We start from the raw sequence: 24,160 nt of genomic DNA, 5'->3' as shown, positions 1-24,160 counted from the left end.
CTGATCAGGGTTGTTACTAAAAATAAGATAAGCTCGTGTATGACAAAGTGTTTCTACAAATAGAACTAAGGTAAGCTGTCATCTACATGGAAACACTGAAGCCCCACTGAAGCCAGCTAATTAATAAATTTACCAATCAAGATAAAAAGGATTTGCCACAAAACATGTTTATTAAGTGGAAGGTGTCATCCCCAAATCTGTGCTTGGTATCTTGATGAAATAAGGCTACGGGCACAAGTGAGCTCCTGGAGGTTCTTTCATTCACCTGCATGAGGACAGACTATACCTTGTGCTCGTCTCCACAGTCATGCTCACACAGGCCACTGGGAAGACCACTGGCTGCCCTTCATCCACCTCTGACTTGTACGTACAGATTTTTAAAGTGTGCTTCACTGAGTGGTTCATATTTTTACTAACATGTAATCTGTAGAAACAATTTCTCTCCTTGCCAGTGTGCTGTACACTTGCCCAGTCCCCTCTCAATGGCCAAGAGAGAAAGCTAAGTGTCAAGTGCATCTGAATATGGAACCAGCTCCCAATTTAATAGGCGCACCCCAAATTTCCCTCATGTCCCTAGGAATGCCTGGTACTATACTGTTCAAAGGGGTGGAGAAGCCCTTTTAAATCAAGGGGCTTGGGTCAGGCAGAAATCCCTACTTCCATTTTCAAATCTATTCATTCAGATTTGGGGGGTGAGGAGGTGTTCAAATTATACAGAATTTTCTTTCAATGACTTGCTCAATAACTAGACTCCAGAGTGTGTGTGTGTGTGTGCGTGTGTGTGTAGGGGTGCTCAATAACTAGACTCGTGTGTGTGTGTGCGTGTGTGCACACAGGGGTGTTTTTAAAGACGGTCTGTGTGCTGTTGGCAGGTTCTGGGCTGGCTGCAATAAGACCTACCCAGAGGAGTTGGCTAAAAAAACAGATTACTCTGGCCTCAGCTTGGAGCCTCTCCAACGGGACCCTGGGTGGAGCCCCCTGCTCCACAGGCCACCCTTCCAACCACCCAAGCTCCAGGCCCTCCCTGGGGAGAGCATGAGTCACTCGTGAAAAGTGCCAAGCTGATGACTACATGCACTGAATGTATGTGCCTGACTCCTGGGCATGCCGGGCCTGGGGTGGGGTGGGCGGAGGGCCGCTAGCACCTAACGGCCCCCTCCTGATACAACAGGGCCCAAAGGATCTCTCCATGTTCCTGGGAAGCCTTAATTTCAACTTTATGCTCTAGAGGGATGTGGTGAGTCAAACACCTCGGACAATGGCCTGAATGGGATAGGAAAAGGAGCTCATTCTCTCAATCACACTGCCACCCTAACCATGGGGATTGCCACGGCTCTACTCTCAGTGCCACCATCACCAATAGTAATAGTGGAACAGCTAACGTGAATGCTTCCCATGTGCACCAGCATCTTTTTTACTGTGCACTCCCTAGGATTTGCAAATGTGGAAATACTCTGACTCCTGACCCCCGAGATGCCCTTGCATTCCAGCACCAGCTGCCTCCCAAGGGCATTTTCAAGGATCATCTGGATTTGCAAGTGAGATTTTTTAATGGCGTGAACTAAGCCCAAAGAAACTGCAGGGCCATGAAATGACCAGCCTGCCCTGAGGATGACCAATGGTCTCTTTCTGCAGACTCTGCAAGTACATCTTCCTCAACAGACCCCCAGGCCCCAGGTCGCCATTTCACACTCCCTACATGACCCTACTACTCAAACCTGGAGCCCAACACAAAGCACGGGGCAGTACCACTGCCTGGGAGGGCCCGTATCCATGCCCACACTGTGCCTGGCCCTACTGCACCCCAGGCAGGCCCTGGGGGAGGCGATTAAGTACCATCCCATTTCTAGGGTTAGGGTCAGAAACACAGCCACTCAGCCAACCTGCTGGACCCCGGCCAGTCACCAAAGCTGCTGTGGCCAAGTACCCACCACATGCCAGGAGACACCCAGCAAGCCACTCTCAGAAAGGAAGTCTACTGCAGGAAGCATCCAGATGCACGGGCCTTACTACTGCCAGCTTGGGACTTACAGGTGAAGGAGCACGAGAACACGTATGTGTGCAGGGCAGGGGAACATGTGGGACCTTTCCCAAAACAAATCTCCTTGGGAAAGTGGCCCATCATGCCCACCTTCACCATGCTCTATCTGTCAGCAATGGCAAATTAAAAACCGGGCCGCCCCTGCCAGCAGGTCCCACCTGTCAAGGGCAGCAGGACCAGGTGGCCAGGGTCCCCACATGCTGTCCCCAGGCAAATGCAGGCAGTACCTGACCACTCACTTTTTCTTCCTTCTCTGGGAGGGGAAAGTAGGTCTTAAATATAAAGTAAATATTTTACTGGGCATTTCTCAGAGTGATCTAATACAGAGTCACATTCCACAGTCTAAAAACAACCTTCTGAACGGTTTTCAGTTCATCACTTCACTTTGGTCCCAGAAATCAACAGGAAGACAGGCTGCTCCCACGTCAAGGCAGCCACCACCCACCCCCTTCCCCTGCCGCACGCACTGCACATTCGGGTTATTATTATTTTAAATAGCATGGGGATTCGGATTTCCAACCCCCAAGCACTTCTCACTATGCAACCCCTTCACCCGGCTCCATAAAACTCAACCATCTTTCAGGTGAAAGGAGCAAACCTCCCCGCCTTGCAGGCCCGTCCTCTTTCACGGCCCCCCACTGTCTTCGTGACCAGCCAGCGCCCCTGAACAACCAAAGCAATCAAGGCCCAGGCAGCCTCTCTGACATCCCACAACCCTTGAGGGGAGCCCCTGCTTCCATGGCCTACATCAGACCCTGATCCCCACGCAGGCAAGGGAACCTAGCCCACCAGGCACACAGCACCTCAAGGCAGGTGGGCTGATCTACTTGTTTACACATTTATTTTGTATTTTTAAAAATTTAACGAACACCTATGATGTGTCAGGCCTTTTCTATGCATTTTATAAATATTACCTCGTTGAATCCTTCCAACACACCCTATTCTTACCCTCATTTTAGCCTCGGAAGCAGAAGCCCTTTGAAAGGGCCCCGTAAATCCCGAATGCAGTCAAGCACCTCTCTCCAGCCCTCTTTTGCCATACTTTCCAGGACAGTCTGCCCCGTCTGGTGCCCCTTTCCTCGGAGGTGAGTCTGTATTCACGTTGCTGCCTCTTGCAAGCTCTCTGAGACTGGGGCCATCTCTCCTTGGGCCCAACATCAGCCTGGGAAGGAAGACATTCCCAACCCCTCTGTGTGGGGAACTCTCCCTTGCCATCGAAGTGAGCACCGCAGAAGAGAGGTCAGCCCAGAGCTCCAAAGCAGGCTGCGGAGGTGGCCCAGAGCAAAGCTCTTGGATCTGCGCCTGGGGCCGAATGTGCCAAGTAATTACCAGGCTGCAGAAGTCCCAGCAACAGACACGGCCAAAGAGTGGTTACTGACCCTGCCCTCTTCCCCGCTAGAGATAGAGAATCCAGCCCGGACTCCCGGCACCGCCCTCCCTTCTGAGGCCCTGCTTGTTCACTGCTGCTCCAGAAGATGAAAGGAATCACAAAGAAACCCTTTCAACCTCCCTCACGGAGAAACATTTTAAAGAAGCAGTTATTCTTGCAACGTGCTCTTCAAGTGGTTTTGCTGAGTTCCGAGGGGCTTCTAAGAAGCTCTTAGGCCTGTCTGACACAAGAGTGGGAGCCCAAACAACTTGGTGGCCACAACCCCTCCTCCCTTTGTGCCCCTCCGGGGACACAGAAAACTCAAATGAGGTGAGCTTGCAATTACTGCAAAGAAAACTCGAATTTTGAGCTGCTTCCCCTTTGCCCCACTACTCGGAGCACATCTGGCCAGTTGGAGAAGGAAAAAAATGACCCACCCCCTTCAAAGACCTCCTTAAATATAGTCAGGAAGACATCATTACAGATAGAATTCCAGCTTTAATTCTGAAATCTCCTGGCTTTTGTCAGCTGAAGCCACATTCTTAATCCCAGGCTTAGTTGGGAAATAAGAAAGGATGTGTGTGTAAAAAAAACTCCTCGGCCCCGACCGAAAAGCAACAGGCAGCTTGGAGAAGCCAGAAGAATAAGCAGAACTTTGCACAAAGGCCAAGGCTAAGAAAAATAGGGACTTGGGAAACCTGGTGTACTCTCATGGCACCCACATGGGCACGTGGGAAGCCAATCAGATTGGCCTTGTGTCCTGCTGGAGACACTGGGATGCCAAGCTGAGCAGCCTTTCTGCAGAGTCAGGGATTCCTGAAACCTGGACCAGGACAGGGAGACACACCTCCTGCACAGACCCAAAGACGACAGGCTCTGAGACCACCCACAAATGCTGGCTCTCATCAAGAATGTGCATGCTGTGGCCAGCCAGCCAGCCAAGGCTGACAGAAGGACTGGGCATGGCACAGCATTCCTGTACCTAGACGCTCTGCTCTGCGACCCAGCCATGTCCACGCTCCAGGCAGAATGGCCCTGAAGGGGCTCTGCTGATGCCCGACAGGCAGCCTGGGACTGATCTTGCCCCAACTCAGGCCACCCGTCCAACAGCCTTTTCTGGGTGGAAAGAAACAGAACAGAGACCTGCTTGAAAACTGAAGGAAACTTAAGACAGGAAGAATATAATAATTACCCAAGCTGGAGGTGAGCCAGCACGCTGGGCCTAACGTGACTAACTAGCAAGAGGGCCCCCCCACATCCACACTGCTTCCTCCTGCCACATCACTTCCTCCAGCCTTCCAAGAGAGCAGGCAGAACCCAAAGTCTTGGGGAGTCTGCTGCATCCCTGCCGAGGCTTTGGGGCATCCGCAAAGACTTCGGTAGTTCTCCAAGCACACACGTGTTCATGAAAGGAAGAGAAGCATTGCAGGGCAGGAAAGTAATCTTGTAATTAAAGGAAAGCCTGTTTTTCAGGAAAATCTCCACCTTGTAGGGACCTTACTCTAAAGGAAGCCAAGGTCAGTCAGTGAGCTTCCGCATCACCTGCTCCAGCTCCAGCTCCAGGTGCCTTCCAAGTGTGTTAACCACCCAAGCAGGGCTGGCTCCAGATTTCAGACCACACCCAACTTTGTGCCATTCCCCTTTCAATTCTGATGGCCTCTTTGAAAAGAAAGCTGCTACTTTTGTTCAAGAGTATTAATTCAAATTCCTTTCTAAGGCCAACACAAACGAAGGCAGCAACCCAAAGGAAACCTAGCAGAATCAAGTTTCTGGCTGGTTTTTGCTGGACTGGTGCAAACAGACTATTCCAATTAGGTGAAATCCTCACCATCTTCCCTCTTTCCCCAATTCCCCTATGTTGAACACAAGAACCAAATCTTATTTTAAGATGTGTATAACCCAGCCAGAAAGTGAAGAGCAGCCACAGGGAGGGAAGGGAGCAGCCCATCCACCTCCAGCCCCACCCCAAGTGAGGGGGGCTCATCCCAGGAAGGAGGGGCTCATGTAATACTGACTGAGATCACTAACCCAGACCACAAACTTGGAAATCTGATTGTGAGACCACAAACTCACAATCTGAGTTTTACCTACTGATAAACTGATACCTGGCCACTAAATCCATTTTCACCATAAAACCCCTTAAGCACTGTGAAAGCCAGGCCACAGCATCCCGGAGGGGAGGGGGGATGCACGTACACAAGCATGTGTGCGTGTTGCGGGTGAGGGGGTGTTGCATCAGATACACCTAGATGGAGGAAAGGGAGAACAGACGGGGGGACGGAGGGGTCTGGTTTGACCGTCATGACAAAGCCACCACCACACCCCAAAATGTAACGAAGTCCCAATAAAAAGCAAAGAAGCCTCAGTCAATTACGGAGCAACTACTGCAGTGGACTTCGAGCTAACTAAACTCCGTCTCCTTCAGCTTTCCTCCCTGACCCCTCATTTTCTTCACTGGTAGAACACTGACCATCACTCTTAATGTGAGGATAAATGAAAGAACATGCTGGAACCACAGCACTTGGCCTGGCCTTCAAGGTCCTTCTGGGCATCTGGTCTTGGCCTGGACAGTGAGTTTGTGGTCCAGAGTCGCAGAATTCTCCCACGCATCCAACAGGGCCTGCCCTTTGTCTACTAAACCAGTCTTGGGCTTCTGAACAGGAGCTATACTGTTCATTACTTTAAAATGTATAGTGAATTTAAAACAGGCCTGGTGCAGGAAACTATTGAGAAATCCCTCCTTGGCATTAGGTTTGAGAACCTTCCCAAAGATCACCAATCAAAGAAAGACATTAAAATAAGCCAGACCTCTCCACAGCTCTAAAAAGCAACCCAGGGCCTGAGAAAGCTAATTGTTTCTGTAAAGACCATTTGAATCCCAGGGACAAACACACCAGATTCAGGGCATGCCTGGAACTCAGAGTGGCAGGAAGAGAGGCTCCCAAAGCAGGAGATCCTCCTCCATTAAGGGATCCTGCAGGAACTTCACTGCCAGCAGCTTGGTTCACTCCCAGCTCTGCCCCTTGGGGAGCAGGATGGGTGAGCAGCAAGCCACCCCACTGCCTCCTGGGCCTGACATGACCACACTGCTGTCAAGATCAAACGGAAGACCCAGTATCTACTGAGGGACTGACAAGAGATAGTAGGTTTAATGCTTAGTAAGTGGTTTCCATATTTGTTACCTTAACAAAAATAAGAACTACTTAAATGGTCCAGGTAGATTTAAAAGCTTTCAAGGATAGAAAAAGCCAAACACACAGAAATCCCTCCACCAAGGAGAAAGCCGCCTTCCTGGGTCTCCTCTTACGGGCAGGGCAACCTCACGCCGCCCACCATGCTGCAACCGTGGGAAGGTCGCTTATCCTGGATGCGGATTCTGAGGAAGGCCTCCGCAACGCCCAAGGGACGGGATGCCCAGCCGGCCGGTCCCCGGGAGGCGACCGTTAACCGTTCGTTGCAAACCGAGCACCACCTTGCAACTGACCCTCCCTGTCCACTGGGGATGGGCGGGCCCGAAGGGGGGGCGGCGGCCACGCGACCCCAACCTGGGGTCCCCGTAGCCTACCGTCGCTGGAGATGGCTGAGGCACGTGCCGGCTAGCACCTGGCTCTGCTCCGAGCTCCGCCGAGGGTTCGGGCCCCCTCTGGTCCCGGCGTCGGACGCCCCGAGGGTGTGCGCCGCCCGGATCGGACCCCGCACTAGGGCCTGAGGGAGGAAGGAGGAAGTGGGCGCTGGGGATGGGGGCCATCTCTTCCACCTCCCCACGACTCCGCCGCCGCGGGAAACGGCTCCATTTACAAGTGAAAAGCACACGGGGAGGGGCGCTTCCGGCAGTGTCCGGTGCACGAAGCGAGAGCAGGTACGGGGGTGCAGGGGGGGAAGGGCGGGCCCAGGAGCCCGGGGACCTCACCTGCGGGCCTGGGGCCCTGGGAGCCCGGAACCGCAGACGCCGGCCGGCCGGTCCCGCCAGCAGCGCCGAGCCCCCCACCGGCTGTCCCGGCGCAGGCGGTTAAGTGCGGCCAGGCCCCGCCCCCTCCAGGGGCGCGCGGCCAGGTGCGGGCCTGGCCGCCCCCGCCATCAGAAGATCGCACAGGGGGCCGGAAGTAGCCCCGCGGAACTTAGGGGTTGCCGGGGCCCCCAAACCTGGGCGCTACAGAAACAAGAGGCGGAGACCAGCCTCTTTATGACTGGGAGCAGGCGAGTCAATATTTCTTTCTCGCATAAAATGGGAATTGCTCTATTTATCCAGCCCGCAGGAGCGTTGTGAAGATTGACTATGAAATGTTTTTAAGATCAAAAACATTCTGAGATTTTCTTATTTGTAGGAACTTATATGTGCTTCCTTTGTATCTGTAGGTAAAATACGCACTTTACTGACTGCCCTCCTAGAGTGACTTCTGGCCCAAAATTGTGAAGTGCTGAGAAAAAGGAACAGGTACATCTCTGTGCTCCTAGGATACTAAGGGATATGGGCAGAAAATGTCACTGCCACTTGGCGTCCATGCTGCTCCATCCAGTCCCCGAAGGGCAGGCAGATGTGGAGTAACTGGTCAGCAGTGCAGACTAGTGTCTGGAAAAGGGGCAGAAAGGACTTCAAAAGTATTTGTCACCCTCACCAGGAAGGAAATGCAGTATTACCCCCAAGTTCATCAGTGCCCCCGAGTGTGAGCCACCCTCTGGCTCTTCAGTGTTTGGAAAGCTCTGTCCCACTCTCGACCCTTTGGTCAGCCGAGCTCGGCCAGTTCCAGGAGCCCACACAGCCCATCTTGGCCTGGCAAAGCCTCCCTGGTGTCACCAGCACTCTGTCCCTTCCAGCAAAGCAAGCCCAGGTGATCGGGTGAGGCCGCTCCCCACCAAGAAGAACATTCTCAGTCTCCTCAGCTACTCCTGGACAGGGAGGTAAGGGCTCTCGAGGGCCCCCCCAGCTCACTGCTGCCCTGGCTGCACCCCAGGTGGACAGGCCTGGGAGCTACAACACCCCACAGGCTCTCCACCATTCTGTGGGCATTGCCCCCACCCCTTCAGTAGGCCCACCTGGGCCTGAACAAGCAGAGGGTAAACTTAGTTTGCACTTCTAGATCATACACACAAAAGATGTCCATCAGCAAAATAATAAAGTCCCAGACAGAGTTCATTCAAGGAGAAAGGTGCACAAATCCTTTCCTGGCCTCTTACCTCCTACAGCAAAGGAACTTCACCTGCTGTTCCTCCCTCCTCCCCCACACCCTCTCCCCTCCCACACACCTGGAGCACATACAATACCAACACTTCCAGGTTTAATTCAAATACCAACACTTCCAGATTTCATTCCAGCTGTTTACACCCAATCAACCGATTCTTTGGAAAGCTCTGTCCACATTATGCTAGCCTCCACATTATGTAGGCTTTTAAAATTGTCTTTCTGGAAAGAAGCAAACATCCCAGTAGGCCTAAGGAGTTGAACTCTTATGATCCTGATCTATGGTTCCTTAAGAAGAAACTTCTTGGGACTCCATGACTCCATAATGAAGTTTTTGTTTGTCCTGGGCTTGGACATATTGCTGGAGGCCAGATTTCAGGCATGGCTGAAGCACAGCAGTCAAGTTTACAACCCCGTGTCTCGCTAACACTGCATAAAGACCCACATATGATCTAGGTTATAGATCCCTTAAAAAAGGTCTCTTCCAAGTTTCTGCCACAACCTAGGCTGGGATGAGACATAGAAATATTACCACTGTTTCCAGTCAATCTTCAAGCCAGTAACAAGTGTCTTTAAATTAAGGTAATGCAAAAAGTACACTTCTGCTTATCCGAAGAGCCTTTTGAAGGGAGTAAAAGCAGCGACATAAAGGAAGGTGTAATTTTTTGCATTTGGCAAGTGAGAAAGATTTTAAGAACCACATGGATGGAAAAGCACTGCCCCCTCTCCCAGCCTTTCTTGGATTCCCAGAAAACCACCACCAACGATGCGGCTGCCCACCAGGTGCAGGCAACAACAGCTATTCAGGACTAACATCCTCTAAACACCATCCAACATTCGAGAAATGAAGACTCATAATATCTAGGACAGACGTAAGTTTTCCATAACATGAAAAGCATCACTTGCCCCATGAATGAGCACCCAACACCCAAAAATTTTATCACAGTTTTTGTCAATATTAAGCCAACTCTAGACAACCACCTGTGAAACTCAGTTACAGGAACAGTTAAAGCAGACCATTTCTAAAACACTCACTCTAAAAACAACGATTAGGCTAGACACAGACAGGTCAACTGGCCCCCAAAGCTCTGACCCAGTGTACCTTGCTAAACCCAGAGTGGGCAGAAGCCCCCAGCAGCTCTCCATGTCTACACTGATCACACTTAGGGTAGGGGTTCAAAAGAAAGGTAAACAGCAGTGCCTGCCACATCAGCCTGAGTTGGCTCTGCTCTAGACCCTCCGCTCCCACGTGGAGGGCTTTGTGACTGGAGGAGGAAGAGCAGCACAGAGGCGCCGTTTTAGAGGTGGCAGCAGCTGTGCAGCCAAACACACAGATCCAACTCCTTTTAGCTGCACTCTCCCCTCACACGCCAAACAGATTAAAAGCGACGTGAACATGAAGGGTAATAAAAATAAACACAACTGCTTCCTGGGACTTCAGATGCCTCCATTTCTGGTTCAGTGTTGAATGTGATTGCTTAAAATTGCTCTCATGGGGGAAAAAGTTTGCTTGGCACACTTTCTTTGAAGAACCCTACTATCTGCTGTTAAGACTCCTTCCTCAAAAAAGCAGATCATTGAGAAGGAAAAGCACACGAAGTTCCCTAGCAGTCCAGCGAAGACCACCTCCTAGGGAAAACTCTGGAAAGAGAGCAGGCCTGCGGACTGGATTTCCATGTGGGGCCAAGACAGATGAATGTGACTCTGGTTCCCATCCCGTCTGCAGCTCCTGAAGTTTCTGTGTTCTCCAGCAGTTACAGAAGAATGGAGGCCAAACTGCCCCTTGGCTCCCATTGTCAACATTCCACACAAACAATGGCCTGGCTCTCTCCCTATTGTACATTCTGTATTCATTTGTGAATCCCTTTTTTTTTTTGCACAGTGTGCAAAGTCGTACTTTTCACTGGGGAAGTCCTGAATGCCCAAGTGCAGCCATAATTTAGACTTTAAACATTAACGATAGCTAAAAGCAAACTACAGATTATGCCCAAACATTAATTTGTGAATATCATTAGAGTCACAGTGATGGCTTTTGGATACTATCCATTAAATCATGATCAAAAGAAACACTGAACACCTTAAAAATGGTTTTGAAGTTTTTAGCAATTATTAAATATAATTTCCCAAACCCAGAGATAAGAGCTAAAAAAAAAAACCTTTTGTAAGTCTTTGATACATATTCCATCAAACACAGACTTTAATAAAAATTAACTTCAAAAGGTTGGGTGGTGGGAGAAACCTGCCATTTTTCCTTCTTTCCCAGGGCGCTGTAACTTTAACCGTAGCCATGTAAATTAGGACATGCTTACCGGCTGTAAGGGAGAAAGCTGATATCTCAGGCAGTCCAGCCTTTGCTGAGTATAACCATTCCAGCATTTTCACGTGCCTACTAAGAGTTCTGAGAAGGGGCAGTTCACCCAGGGATTCCTGAGCAAGCAATTCACAGGAAGATTTTTGGGGAATAAGGCACCTGAATATTTCACTATCCAGTGTCACTTCTGCTAAGTACTTCTTTTTAAAGGGTCAGGCAAACTGCACTCGCATTTTTTAAGTACTACAAACATGGGTTCCACCCTCTAATGGAACTACCAGCCAGGCAGTGAAAGGGAATAGTACCGGAGTGGTGCCCGGCCCAAAAGATAAAATTTCCTTCCCCAGTCATGTACTGTATGAATATATATTGTGGGCTGTATCAGGAACATGGGACACTTGGAATGATGCTTTTCACTGATAGGTCATTAACAGAGGGACCCAGACTCCACTCACATATGTTATATGACAGTCCTTCTGTATTGAAATGACAGTGGTTAAAAATGACAACTGGGGCAGCCATTCTACCGTTGCTGTAAACTCTTTAAATTTTTTCCATTTAGAGAAAGCGTTAAGTGCAAAGGGTATAACTTTGCCTTCAAAAATGATTCATGAGGGAAGAGAACTGTTGGCAAATGGCATTCTGGTGCTAGATCTCAGGGGGCCGCTCATCCACCCTTGTTGTTTTTAATCGGCAAAACAAGGATTTCCAGGGGTGTGAGCCAACCTGAGCTCCGTCTGCTTTAGCATTTAAACAGTATGCAACAATATCCTTTTCAAATACATGATGCACAGCTTGTGCAGGGCCTATTTTAAATATTCATCCTTTATTTACCTTAAGCTAGCTACTCAGAACGATGAACAAGGTGCAGGTTGATTTTGTAGTTTTGCTGTTTTTGCAACCGTGTGCTTCTTTTCTCTTTTAAACACTTTCCAGACCCACAAATAGGATTTCTTTTTGGAGTTTTAAAAGTTAACAGTAAACTTATTGATTATATCCTGAAAGGGTAATTGATGGGCTAGTTAATAATTATACAGAAAGCAGGTTTTCCTGTTTCATCTGTGCACACGACCAGATTAACAATACCAGGGAAAGCAAACTCCACTCCGTAGGGCCAGGAACAGGTGTGACCTGAGTCTTAAAAGGCCAAAATTCTCAAAGTATGTCCATGGTGTATTTTTTTTTTTTTACAACGCTGGTAGTGCTAGTAGTATTTTTAAGTACCCAAACCTTTTTACTTTAACTTTAAAGAGACACACACTTTGCAAATATTTATTTCTTCACCAAGTGGATGAGAAATCCCAGAAATTGCAACTCATGCCTAACAAAGAAATACGTTTTAATGGACAAAGAGTTTTTTGTTTTTTAAATCACAGTTAAGAAAAGGTGATTCACCCTGCCCCTCCCCCAGAACACCCATTCAAGGGCCAGTTTCAAAGATCCCCAGTGCAGTCATAAATAACATGGGGCTCTGAACTCTTTATCTGTGGAGCCACACCACCCTCCTATATTAAGGTACACATAAAGGAGGGAAACATTCCCTCCTTAGCTTTACCTAAAAAGAATTGAACCAAAAAGCACCTTGTCAGGTTTCTAAACAAGCTCCAAAACCAAGATTTTAAAATTCCTTCTAATAATTGCTTTCTACAAAGACAAACTGGGGTTCCCTACCCTGGGGCACAGAAAATCAATCTGTGCCATAAATTCCCTTTGCCTTCAACCCTCACTCCCCTGAACTGGGGGGTAGAGTTGGGGGAGGGAGTGACCCGTCATCAACACTTAACTAAACCCCTCAATGCTCTCCAGAAATATGCTGGCTTATTTCCTTTGTTTGCTCCTGTTATACTTGATCAAGTGTGAACGATTAAACTGGTTTCATTAAAGGCAAGCGCATTCACGGCTAACATACAACTTCAATGGCAACTGTAAGCATATTTTGCAAAAAGGAGGGCCTGCTTTTTTGCTTGAAACCTACCATCTCATTAACTTTTCTTTTGGGAGCAATAAAAAGGGCACCAAGGGTTTTTACAGGAGAGTGTCAGAGCAGTTCAGAGACCTGATGCCAGACAAAAGGAGATTTGGTGTTTCTACTCTAGGATACAGTCCCCCTAACTTAAAAAAAAAAAGAAAAGAAATCCTGTTTCAATATTAAAGTGGCTGACTGAAGTGTTTAATTAGCATTTTGAATATCACATTATAATTGCTGTAAGAAGAGCTCTTTGAAATCAGATGATTATAAAAACAAGATCCTTTAAAGTCCCATTACTTCAAATGTAAATGATTTACTAAAACAAAAAACCGAAACAGCGGAATTCTCCTTAGTACGTGAAAACTAGTTCTCCTCTGAGAACCGTAGAGACAGCAGTCTCAGGTACTGAACACGAGATAATTTTTAATCTGTCTTTGAACTCGGGCACCTAACAGACAAGAGTAGGAGAGTTTGATATATTTCGCCAAAGTCGGGAGGCAGAATCACTCTGTAAACTAAGCAAAATATACGTCCCCTCCAAATTATCCATGTCAGATAAAAATACACCAGGGTCTAGAACATCCAACAGAATGGCAAATGAGGCACTTGGCATTCTAAATTCCCAATGCATATTTATAGAACTGAATTCTCTTGTCTACCCTTCAAGCCACTCACGTCTGGCTCTCTAAGAACTTAAACCCGATTTCCAGTCTTTAAAGGAAAAAGTGTGCGTGCAGTGGGGGGATCCGGAAGATGTTTACCCGGGATAGGGCAAGTGAGCCCGGCGTGACGACGTAGGCCACTGCCAGCAGCCTGCACCGCAAGGACGCGGAGCAAGCGGGGACTGCTATGCAAAATTCCTCCTTCCTGCAGACGACGAAGCGTGGGGACCCCTGGAGCCAACTGCTGCTGGGGCCGCCTCCGGAAAAAGTACTCGCGGGCGGAGAACGGGAGGGCACCACACACACCAGCGCACTCAGTGTCCGTGACCATCGCCGTGGCGGCAAGCGAGCCACCGGAGGGAGTGTGCGCGCGTGTCTCACCGCTGCCGGCGGCGACCGCGCCGAGCTCCCGGGCTCGCGGCCTCCAGCACCAGGACGCTGCGTGGGCTCCAGGCGACCAGCCGCCCGCGAGGCTTCCCGCCGGAGAAAGGCCCCAGCGCGCCCGGCTTCCCGAGCGCCTCTGCCCAACTTGCCCCGGGCTGCTGGGAAGAGCGCGCGCGAGAGAAAGAAAGGCGCTTCCCCTCGGCCGCGCGGGTCCGTCCTGCGCCGCGGAGGGCGAGCAAGAGGAGGAGACCGCGGCGGCCTGACTGTCGCTGCGCCGCGCTGGGTCCCCGCTGCCCGGGGCGCGCCCTCGCCAGCCCCTCCTGCGAAACTTTCTTTTTGGTTCGCCCCACCCGAAAAGTGCGGCCGGGGCGGGGGTGGCCGGCGGGCTGGATTGGCGGCGGCGGCGGGCTAGGAGGAAGTGGTGCCCGCGGGAGCGCGGCCGGGCAGAGGAAATGCCCGGCGCGCCCGCGCCCGCCGCCTGCCCCGGGCCCCCGCCCCGCTGCGACTTTGGCGGGCCGAGGTCGGCGCGGCAGTGGTGGCGGCGGCGGCAGATGTGGCCCGGCTGCCCGGAGGAGGCAACAATGCGGGGCCGGCAAAACAAAAGGGTTCCCTTCGCCTCCTTCCCCGTCTTTCACTTGCGCTCCCGGGGCTCCGCGCAGGATCCTCTGCCAGCAGGGGCCGCTCCCCTGGGGGCCCCGAGCCGCGCGCGCCCCGGTCTCCCCGCGCACCCCGCTCCCCCTGCCCCCGCTCCGCAGGCGTAAGGCCCCACGCACTCGGCCTCCGGTCCCGGGGGATCCGGCCGTATTGTCCCCGCGGCGCGCCGCGCGCTCGGCCTGGGTCGTGGGCGGCCCCCGCGCGCGCACCCACCGGCCTCAGGGAGCAGGAGCCGGGGGCGCCTAGGAAACCGTCGCCGAGACGCCGCCGCCGCTGCTGCCCTCCGGACGCCGCCGCGATTGGGGTTTCTCTCTTTTTTTTTTTTTTTTTTGCCAATCCTGATGGGAAGGAAGGTGACCGCCTACTTCGCATTCATCAACTCTCATCACAACAACAAAAATCCTGGCGCAAAAGGCGGCCAGCGGGCGCGATCGGCGACGGGGGGCGGCAGGCAGGGACCCCCAGGCTGGCGCTAAGCCCCGCGCGCCCAGCGGGGACACGGGGCCGGGGGCGCAGACCAAAGATGTCCTCGGATGCTGGCTCCGTGTCCTTCGCCCTCCTCCTCCGCGAGTGGCGCAGTGAGGCGCGGGCGCGGCGCCCCCAGCCCGCGGCCGCAGGTGAGGCGGGGGCGGGGGCGGCCCCAGCCCTCCCCAGGGGCCCCTCTTACCTCGTCCCGGGCCACCGGCGTCCACGGCTAAGGGCGCCCACCCGGGAGGCGGCGGCGGCGGCGGCGGCTCCCGCCCCTCCCACCCCACCCGGCAGCGGTGGCGGTGGCGGCGGCTGGGCGGCCCCCCCTCAGCGCGGCATGGCTCCCAGCTCGGTCACTCGCTCCTCGGCCGCTCCCGGGCCACCTTAAAATGACACACGTACACAGGGACACACACACAAAAACTTAATCTCTCCAGCTCCCCGCCCCTCCCCCTCCTGCCCTCCCCCTCCCCTCCCCTCCCCTTCCCTTCCCTTCCTCCTCCTCCCTCCCCGCCGAGCCTCTTCCTAGTTCCCCACCCACCCCACCCCCTTCCTCCGCCCACCCGGCTCCCAGTCCTCCCCACTACGGTTCCGGCCCCGCGCCCGCCCGCCGGGAGGGGGCTGCGCTGGGGGTCCCCGGCCCGCGCACGCCCCGCGCCGCGCTTACCCCCAAGAGGATGCTAATCCCAACTTGGATCGGGGGAGGGAGGGTCCTGGATGCCGAGCGCCTCCCGGCTATTTGCTCTTCTTTATTTGTTTTCTCCTCCGGGGAAGGAGGAAAACGGAGAGAAAAGGAAAGGGAAAGAAGCGTCGCCGGCCGCGTCTCCCGGTGCCCGCCGGCCGCGCAGAGCGTGGCGGGAGGAGAGGTGAGGGTCGCCGCTCGCTCACTCCTCGCCTTTTTTTTTTTTTTTTTTTTTTTTTTTTTGGTCAAAGGCGGGGTCTCTCTTTGCAAACCAATGACACAACCCCACATGGGCCGGCCTCGCCCCCTACAGATACTCCTCACTACAAATCGGCTCTCTCGGGGGATTAGTCGCTCCGCGAAAGTGCACACAGGCGCTGCGGGCGGGCGAGGGGGCCGGGCGCGGCAGGCACTCCCCGGCCCGGCCCCGCCCGGGAGGCCCTGGCCTGGCGCGGGGGCCTGGGCAGCTGGGGCGGGGGGTCCTGCGGCCGGAGCCCGGCCCTCCCTTCGCCTTCCTTCCTCCTCCGCCCTTTCCACGTGGGGCCCCGGGCGGCCGGCCACGTTGAGGGACGCGAGCCCGGGAGGGCCTGGGCGCAGCGCCCCGGGGTGGCCCTGGCCCCAGCGGGCCCCCGCCAGGCCCGCGGCGCCGACCTGCCCCCTTCCCGGCCCCGCGGCTCTAACTTCCTCCTGGGCCCCCGCGCCGGCCCTTTCTGCCTTCTCAGGCCCGCGGGGTCAGGCGCGGGCCGGCCACAGGGGGCACTTGCGCTCCCCAAACCCGGATCTGGGAGAGGTGCCCGCGCCTTGCCGGAGAGGCGGCTACGGCTGTGGGTGCGCGGGGAGGGGACCCTGTGTGCTGGAACTTACAGCGGTTGTGTTCCCTACAAGAGGCAAAACATTTTTTACACATTAACAAAAAAAAAATGTTCCTTCCTGTTGCCTGGATCTCGGCGGGGCTGTTTTTGAAACGTTGCCTTGGGTGGGAGCTCCGGGCCTTGCGGGGTAGCGGCGCGCTGCGGCCTGGGGGTCCCGAGAGTCGGGATCCTGGGTTTGCGGGGCAGCCCGGAGCCGCGCCGCCCCGACGTCCCGAGGTTCGAGTCGGCGCACGAACCTTGGGGATTCAGGCTAACATTCCCTGCCCATGACCGGTCTGCGGAAGGGAGCCCGGGCAGCCGGGCGCGGGGGCTCTTCTTGCGCCCAGGAACCCCGCCGCCCCCACAAACTGTCGCCTGGCTTTCGAGGTCAGCAGCGCGTCCTCCTAGAGCCCCTGTGTGGGCGGAACAGCCCTTAGTCTCGATGTTTAAAAACCGTATTGAGATGTTACGGACTGGATTGAGATGTAGAGCAGGGAAGACGTGGGGAAGAGCGGGAGGTGGGCCTCTGCAGGCCGCGGGGCAGGCCGAGCCGGGATCTCAGCCGCTCCGCCGGGGCCCCAGCGTCCCGGGAGAGCATCACACCAGACGGAGGCAGAAAACTTAAGCGGGGGCGGGGCGGGGCGGGGCTGGGGGAGGGCCACCGAGCCGCCAAACCCTTTTCTGCATCCCAAAGCGCGCTGCTTTAGGCCTCACGATCTATTAACATTTAAAAAACTCCTTCTGCGGCCCACGGCGGGGAGAAGGTGCGCACGACGTTTGCTTAGGCGCACGCAGAAGTGGCCTGCGCACCCCGCAGCGTGGGGCCGCCACTCTGGAGCACTGTTTACCACCAAAGAGTAAGGCTTTAAAGCGCGATTGAAGACCTTTTAGATGAGATGGCGGTGCGGGACCAGGCATTTCACACACACTAGCTCGCGTAATTGAGGAAGATGTCCGAGGCAAGTTGATACCTAAGAGGCCCGGCCAGGCCGACTACGTGGCTGCGCTGCCAGGTGTCTCCATCTTCTGGAGACCCTCTATCCCCGCAGACATCTTCAGGGCTCTCCTCTGCAGTTTTGCCTCAGGTCAGGAGCGGAGACAGATGTTGGTAAAAACCTGACTCCGCCCACCCGCAGGCCCCTGGACTGCTAGTGCGGTCTTTTCTGTTTAACCTTAAACTGTAAGAACCAGAAATACAGATTTTCTGCTTCCATGTTTCACAGATGATCTTTGGAACTGAGTGGCCTTCTGTTCTCACCCGGAAACCTTAGAAGAGTCAGCTGGTTTCTCATATCACTTGTTCAGCCTTTCTGTTTACTAGGAACTCGACCTAACTTAGAAATTAGCTATGTCCTTTGTTTGGAGAATGTTAAAAAGAAAGCATCTTTAGACCCAAAAACGATGTTCCACTTCAACTTGACACCCTGCATTTTAAAATGGTGAGCCCATTTGCCCCCTACACGTGAATTATCTGAAACTCCAATTTTTAAAGTATTTTCCCAACAACAGAAAACCCAATTTAAAAAATGGGCAAAGACTTGAACAGACATTTCTCAAAGGAAGACATACAAATGACCAATAAGTACACAAAAAGATGTTCAACATTGCTAGTCAGTAGGAAAATGAAAATCAAAACCACAATAAGATACTACTTACTTCATGTCTACTGGGGTGGCTATTATGAAAAAAACAGAAAATAACAAGTGTTGGTAAGGATGTGGAGAAATCACAAAACTTGTGCTTTGCTGGTGGGAATGTAAACTGGTGCAGCCACTGAAAAACAATTTAGTAGTTCCTCAGAAAATTACATAGAACAACCATGTGATCCCATAATTCCAATTCTAGGTATATACACAAAAAAGTGGAAAGCAGGATCTTGAAGAGATATTTCCATGTAGCAGCGTTATTCACAACAGCCAAGAGGTGGTAACAACCCAGATATCCACTGATGGATGAGTGGATAAACAAAACATGGTACGTACATACAATGGAATATTATCCAACCTTAAAAAGGAAGGAAATTCTGACACATGCTACAACATGGATGGTGAACCTTGAGGACCTCACGCTAAGTGAAATAAACCGGTCACAAAGGGACAAATGCTGTATGATCCCACTTCTAACAGGTAACTGGAACAGGCAAATTCATAGACAGAAAGTAGAACAGAGATTACCAGGGTCTGGGGGCAGGGGAGAAAGGGAAGTTACTGTCTAATGGATAGTTTCTATTTGGAGTATCAAGAAAGTTCTGGAAATGGTTGCTGATGAAGATTGTACCACATTGTGAATGGGCTTAACGCCACATAACTGTACACTTAAAAATGGATAAAATGGTAAATGGTACGTTACAAATATCTTACCACAGTATAAAAAAAATGTTGCAAACTAGCTTTTATACTATAAACCTCTTAGTTTATTTTTATTACTATACATAAAGGTATTTTTCAATAAGAAAAAAAATTAAGATGAAGAGAAAATATTTTGTTTTAAAATACATTTCAGTTAATTTACAGAAGAAATGCTCTTTATTAATTTTTATCTCTGTGGGTTACCTTTATAGAATATGGTACTGAAATGTTATTTTTCAGTACTGTCCATGATCTCTTCTCATCTAATCCTATTTAATTGGCAAGGTTCAATTTCTGGTGTCCCAACGTGGATTTTGACAGACACACAAAAAAAGTCATAAAAATAAGAGCAGCAACTGATGTTTGTCTGTGACTCACTAGAGTGACTGGCACTGGGCTAAGCCCTTGACCTGCCTCTTCAATCCTCATAGCAGTCACTTAAGAGAGATACTGGTAATACTGCCATTTTACAGTTGAGGGAAACTGAAGTTCACAGACTAAATGAAGGGCACACTGCTGGTGAGTGAGGAGAGAGGGCTGGCCCCCTCTCTACCTGATTCTGACACCCCCACCCGCCACCATTCACAAAGGGCATCTGTTTATATACACGTAACTTCATTATTAGTATGGATTCAAAAAAGGCAAAGTTAGTTACTTTTGAAGCATATTTTTTGTATCTTTTTTGAAAGTCCTTTTCTTTGTTTAATAGTAAGTCTTCAATCTAATCTGTAAAGGAAAAAAAAAGCGGGATTAATGTGTTGTTGGACACTGGTTAAAAAATACAACATGAGTATGGCATGGTAAATTTTAAGGCTCCTGAGGATTCATTTCAGAAACAACAAAAAGCTGTGATAATGAGAAAGTAGGAAATAAAGTATTGATTATTGAGAATAAAGGGTCCACATATTACTTTCATATTGAGGAAGAAGAAATGGTAGAGTTCAGAAAGTTTGCATCTAACATTTTTTTTTTCTTGGAGGAGAATGGTAATCACTTTTTCCTCATGGTCTGAGTTAAATAGGAACATCCAATCACCCCAAATACTTCATTTGTTCAGGTAAGTTTCATCAAGCTTCTAAGAGGGAAGGAGCTTGAAATGTACATGTTGCATGGGGAAGTATGCAGGGCCTCTTCTTTCTCCTGAGGAACTTAAATTATTTGCCCTGCAGCCTCCATTCCCATTTCATGTTGCCAGTGAAAGTTATCTTCATGTCTTCCAGTTTGATTTTGTTTATTTTGGGTTAACTGGCCTCTTAGGGTTAACAGTTTCTTTCACTGCATAAAGTTCAAACTTCTTATCAAAGAGATTTCTCCCCTTGTTCAAGGACTCTTCTCTCCTCCTTTCCGTGCATTCATATGGGAGTGGGGTGTTTTCCAGCCGCAAGGCCCTGGGGGAGGGTTCCTAGCTCTCCAGTGGAGGGGTGTAACCCAAGGGAGCCCTAATCTTGTAGTGGGGGGACAGGAATAATCTCAGCACAGACAAGACGGAGGTATTTTCCTGGAGGTCTAGCCATTACCCTGCCAACCAGCCTGGCACGGCTAGCCCTCTGAGATGCTGCCGTGCTCCCCACAACCCTGTCCTGCCCGCAGGGCCACCTTCCCCTGTGGAAGCACAGGAGCTGGTAAATGCCAGGTGCTTTCTGTGTTCCTCACCAAGCCATGGATTCTGTCTAGGCCACAATGTCAGCAGAGCACTCTTACCACCGGCCATTAATCCAGTCACTTTCCTCCGCCACCCCGCCACCCACAGGTTGGAGGGAGGCAGGCAGCAAGAGCTGGTCTGTATTCCTCCTCCACCCATGGGAGTTGTCATCTCTACTCCTGTGCTCCTTCAAAAGAAAATAAAGTTCATCTGTCTAGGAGATCTAATGATTGGCATTTAATGTAATAGATAATTAAAACAGAGAAAACCATCATGATTCCTTGTTGCCTTGGCTCATAGGAAGCTCAGTCAAATGCAGTGCTCAAGGATGCCAGCCAGCCTATTGTCCTGTCCAGGAAGCAACATCGTCCTTCCTCCATGAAAAGTGATCATGATCTTGCTATGAGAGAAGAGAGATTTGTGTTGTTTGAAAAGGCATATTAAATATTACCATATAATTTCATATCTGGAAAACAAAGTATCAATTGTTCTGATCATACAATTATGGAAAATAAAGCTCAATAAACTCTTGCTCTGTGATGATATGCAGATGATTGCTTCCTGGGCTTGATAAAACTGGATAAGAAGCTGTTGGAAGGACCTTCTAATTGCTGTTTTTGACTTTTTGATTAACTGTGGAGTTGTATGTATGTTTTTACTATATGCATCTAAAATACTTTCTTGGGAGTTGGTAGAAAATTATTAATAAATATACCACAAATACCCAACTGTATTAACATCCCTGACTTAGAGCAAGAGAGTTTTTTACAAGAGGAATGGTGCAGTCCATGGCAGTTATCACATTTTATAACCATGAAACTGTGTGATGGTTTGATCTGTTCTGTAAGGCCTGGACTGTAGAAGTGTTTGGTCAAGTATTTCTTGGGTGGATGAATGGATGAATGAATTGTTCAGTGAATAAATTTCAAGAGATACAGGTTGTACAAAAGTCATATATGCAAACCTGACAAAAAGAATAAGGTAATTTTTAATTGAACATATTAGTTTTAGGAAGATAGGATTTGGGGTTATCTTTAAAGGTTCTTTAAACTTTATTTTGTTACACTATTTTTATAATTTGAAAAAGTAATGGGGCCAAGGGAAATGATGGCTACAACAAGCAGTTCTGAAAAAATAAAATTTATATAACACAAGTGGAGCAAAATGTTAAAAACTGGTGAGTTGAGGTGATGGATAATATATGGGAGTTCTAACAACTTACCTGTAAATTTAAAAATCATTTCAAAATCAGAAAGGTTTTAAAAAGCACTCAAAGAAATGAAATCCATAGCCCCAGTGTGAAGTGTTGGGTTTGTAAGGCACTCCTGTCCCCTGCCCAGCAGCCCTTCAACAGGAGGCCTGATTCCTTCCCTGCTTCGTGCCTCCTTGGGAGTGGCTCTGATGTCTCCCGAAACTGGGGGCCTGTAAAAGGTGCTTGGGGCAGGCCTGCCGCTGTGAGCTTTCCTGCGGCCAGAATCAGAGACCTCTACCCAAGGGCCTTAGTTCCCCTCTCCCTATCTTTCTCCTGTTTCATTTCCAGGAACCAACAGTTGTAGAAAAGAGATAGTGGCCTTAGATAATAGTGGGTCCTTTTATTGTAACTGTTCTGTGCAATAAAATGGACTGGTTGTGTGCACTTGAGTATTTCAAGGGTCTATGCAGCAAGAGTTGCTGGGAGTTGGCCTTAACTGTATTGTCACTCACCTATCTCTGTGATTCAGGGTTCAGCTCACTTCAGAGCCACAATTATCTGAAGCACTCAGTTGTTGTTCTGAATGGAGGTGGGGATTTTGCCACGCTATTCTGTAGCATAACTGTGCTCATTGTGGCTATAGTGTAATCTCTGTGTGATTCACGATTAATTCTAATCAGTGAGTACATGTCGCCTTTACAGATACCGTGGCCCTTGTCAACTGTGCATTAAAATGCCTATGCTTGCGCCCTATATGGTGGGGGGTACAGATCCATGTGGTGGAAGCTCTCTATTTCAGTATTTAATTGGCATTTGGGTTTAAGCCCATCATTTTTATTTTTTAATTAAACACACACACACGCACACACACACAATGCCTGAATCCTTTAAAAACAGTGACTCCAGGCCCAGGAAAACAAAAAACAGAAATGAGTTAATCTGTAGTGTAACATATGGAGGAAATAAATAAGCATATTGAGTTACTCCTATTCTTCTACAAATGATTAAGGAGGGTCTGCTCTGTGCCCCATCAGGCTGGGCCCTTGGTACAAAGATTAACCTGAGCTGGGTGCTCCCTCTAAGGAGAGAGGATCATAGGGAAATGGCATTGGCCTGAGCATTATCTCATTTAATCCTCACCATATTTCGAGGTAGGGATTAACCGCCCCAACTACCCGTGAGAAAGGTGACCCGCCAGTAGGGTTAGGAGCAGGGCCAACTCCAAGGTCCGTTCCAAGTTCACTGTGCTTCAATTGCCTTGGGATAAAGCAGGTGCAATCCTTACACAGTGGAACACAGAGTGGGAAAGCCTAGAATTCTCTATTAGTAGCCCATGAAGTCAAACTGAAGCCAACAGGAGCCTGAAAAGTCCTTTCCTCTACTGAGGTCACATCTTCATGTGTCCAGTGTCGAGCCTTCCGATTGGAAAGTAAATTTTCCTACAGAAGGGCAGGCCCACGACACCCAGATTTTCAGATGTGTTGGCAATCATGACTAATGCCAGAGTCATACAGGCTACTGATGGGTCTCGGCCCCTCGGTAAGGCCACGGGGGGACCACTGCTGGGAACAGCCAGGGAAGGACAGAGACTGGGAATGCAGCAGCCTCCTGGCATTGCTGCACTCAGGGGAAAGGAGTTCTTTCAACAAAGGAGATTACTTAGCTCCAACCAGAATTGGCTTTAGGGTCTAAAGCTCTTGATGTAACCTGCAGTTCAATCACCTGCAAAATGCCCTAATGATGGAGCCTACTTCTGTGAGCATCTGTCCTCCCAGGGGAGCTCAGTACCAAAAAAAAGTCATTCATGAATGACCCGAAAATCTATGAATAAGGCCATGTTCATCAGGTCAGCTGGCCAGGGGCACCATGCTTGCCAATACCCACCCTTCAAGGTGGTTGCAGAAAAAGCCTCATTTCTCATTAGGTATTTAATTTCAGACAAGGATGCTGAGGCTGCAAGGTTGCATCCCTTGCCAGGGTCTCCCAGCAGACAGGTTGGGAGCCCAGGTGGAAACTGCCAGTCTTGGGGCCTCACAGGCACTCCCTGGCTCTGCTCCCTGGGATGAGGACAGGTCAATGCACTTGGAGACCTGGTCTGTGCACCTCCAGAGACTTGTTTGCACATTTGATTTGTGCTAGGAAGAAAGGCAGCAGTGGTCTGCTAGTTTTCCTAGCCTGCTCCAACTTTTAATTTCAAGATTGTTTAAATCTATAGAAAAGTATTTAATAGTACAATGAATACCCATAGGCTCACCACCTATCAGAACCCTTTGTTCACATTTTGTCACAATTGCATTAGCTCACTTTTTTTCTCTCTATTCATAGATACTTTTTTCCTTGAACCATTTGAGAGTAAGTTGCAAACACCCTAAAATACTTCAGCATGTATCTCCTAAAAAGAAAGATCT

General features: G+C 50.3%; 1 protein-coding gene and 1 long non-coding RNA gene across 13 annotated transcripts in view; one reads left to right on the top strand and one right to left on the bottom strand.

The window, feature by feature from the left end:
* Nucleotides 1-16,140, bottom strand: part of CTBP2 (C-terminal binding protein 2) — a 153,870-nt gene extending 137,730 nt beyond the window's left edge. For 4 of the 10 annotated variants that reach the window (XM_073240156.1, XM_073240153.1, XM_073240159.1 and 1 more), the window contains exons 1-2: nt 15,705-16,140; nt 15,237-15,420 (exon numbers count right to left, since the gene is read on the bottom strand). The gene's annotated coding sequence lies outside the window, so the exon portion shown is untranslated. Of the gene's footprint in view, nt 1-6,975; nt 7,116-7,320; nt 7,457-14,688; nt 14,707-15,236; nt 15,421-15,704 lie in introns of those variants that run through there. The other 6 variants (XM_073240158.1, XM_073240154.1, XM_073240160.1 and 3 more) reach the window with 4 other exon arrangements.
* Nucleotides 14,784-21,238, top strand: LOC118971152 (uncharacterized). 3 transcript variants are annotated; one of them, XR_012132971.1, is made up of 4 exons: nt 14,784-15,186; nt 18,416-18,696; nt 19,898-19,975; nt 20,861-21,238. It is a non-coding gene; the product is annotated as an uncharacterized lncRNA (long non-coding RNA). The 3 variants fall into 3 exon arrangements; XR_012132970.1 differs by lacking the exon at nt 14,784-15,186 and adding an exon at nt 15,791-15,903 and having other exon boundaries at nt 18,416-18,544; XR_012132969.1 differs by lacking the exon at nt 14,784-15,186 and adding an exon at nt 15,791-15,903.
* Nucleotides 21,239-24,160: the final 2,922 nt, after the last annotated feature.

Source organism: Manis javanica, chromosome 7, assembly GCF_040802235.1.
Source record: "Manis javanica isolate MJ-LG chromosome 7, MJ_LKY, whole genome shotgun sequence".
In the NCBI taxonomy this organism is placed as follows: domain Eukaryota; kingdom Metazoa; phylum Chordata; class Mammalia; order Pholidota; family Manidae; genus Manis; species Manis javanica.
The sequence above is the reverse complement of the archived record's forward strand: the minus strand, read 5'-3'. Positions and strand labels throughout refer to the sequence as shown.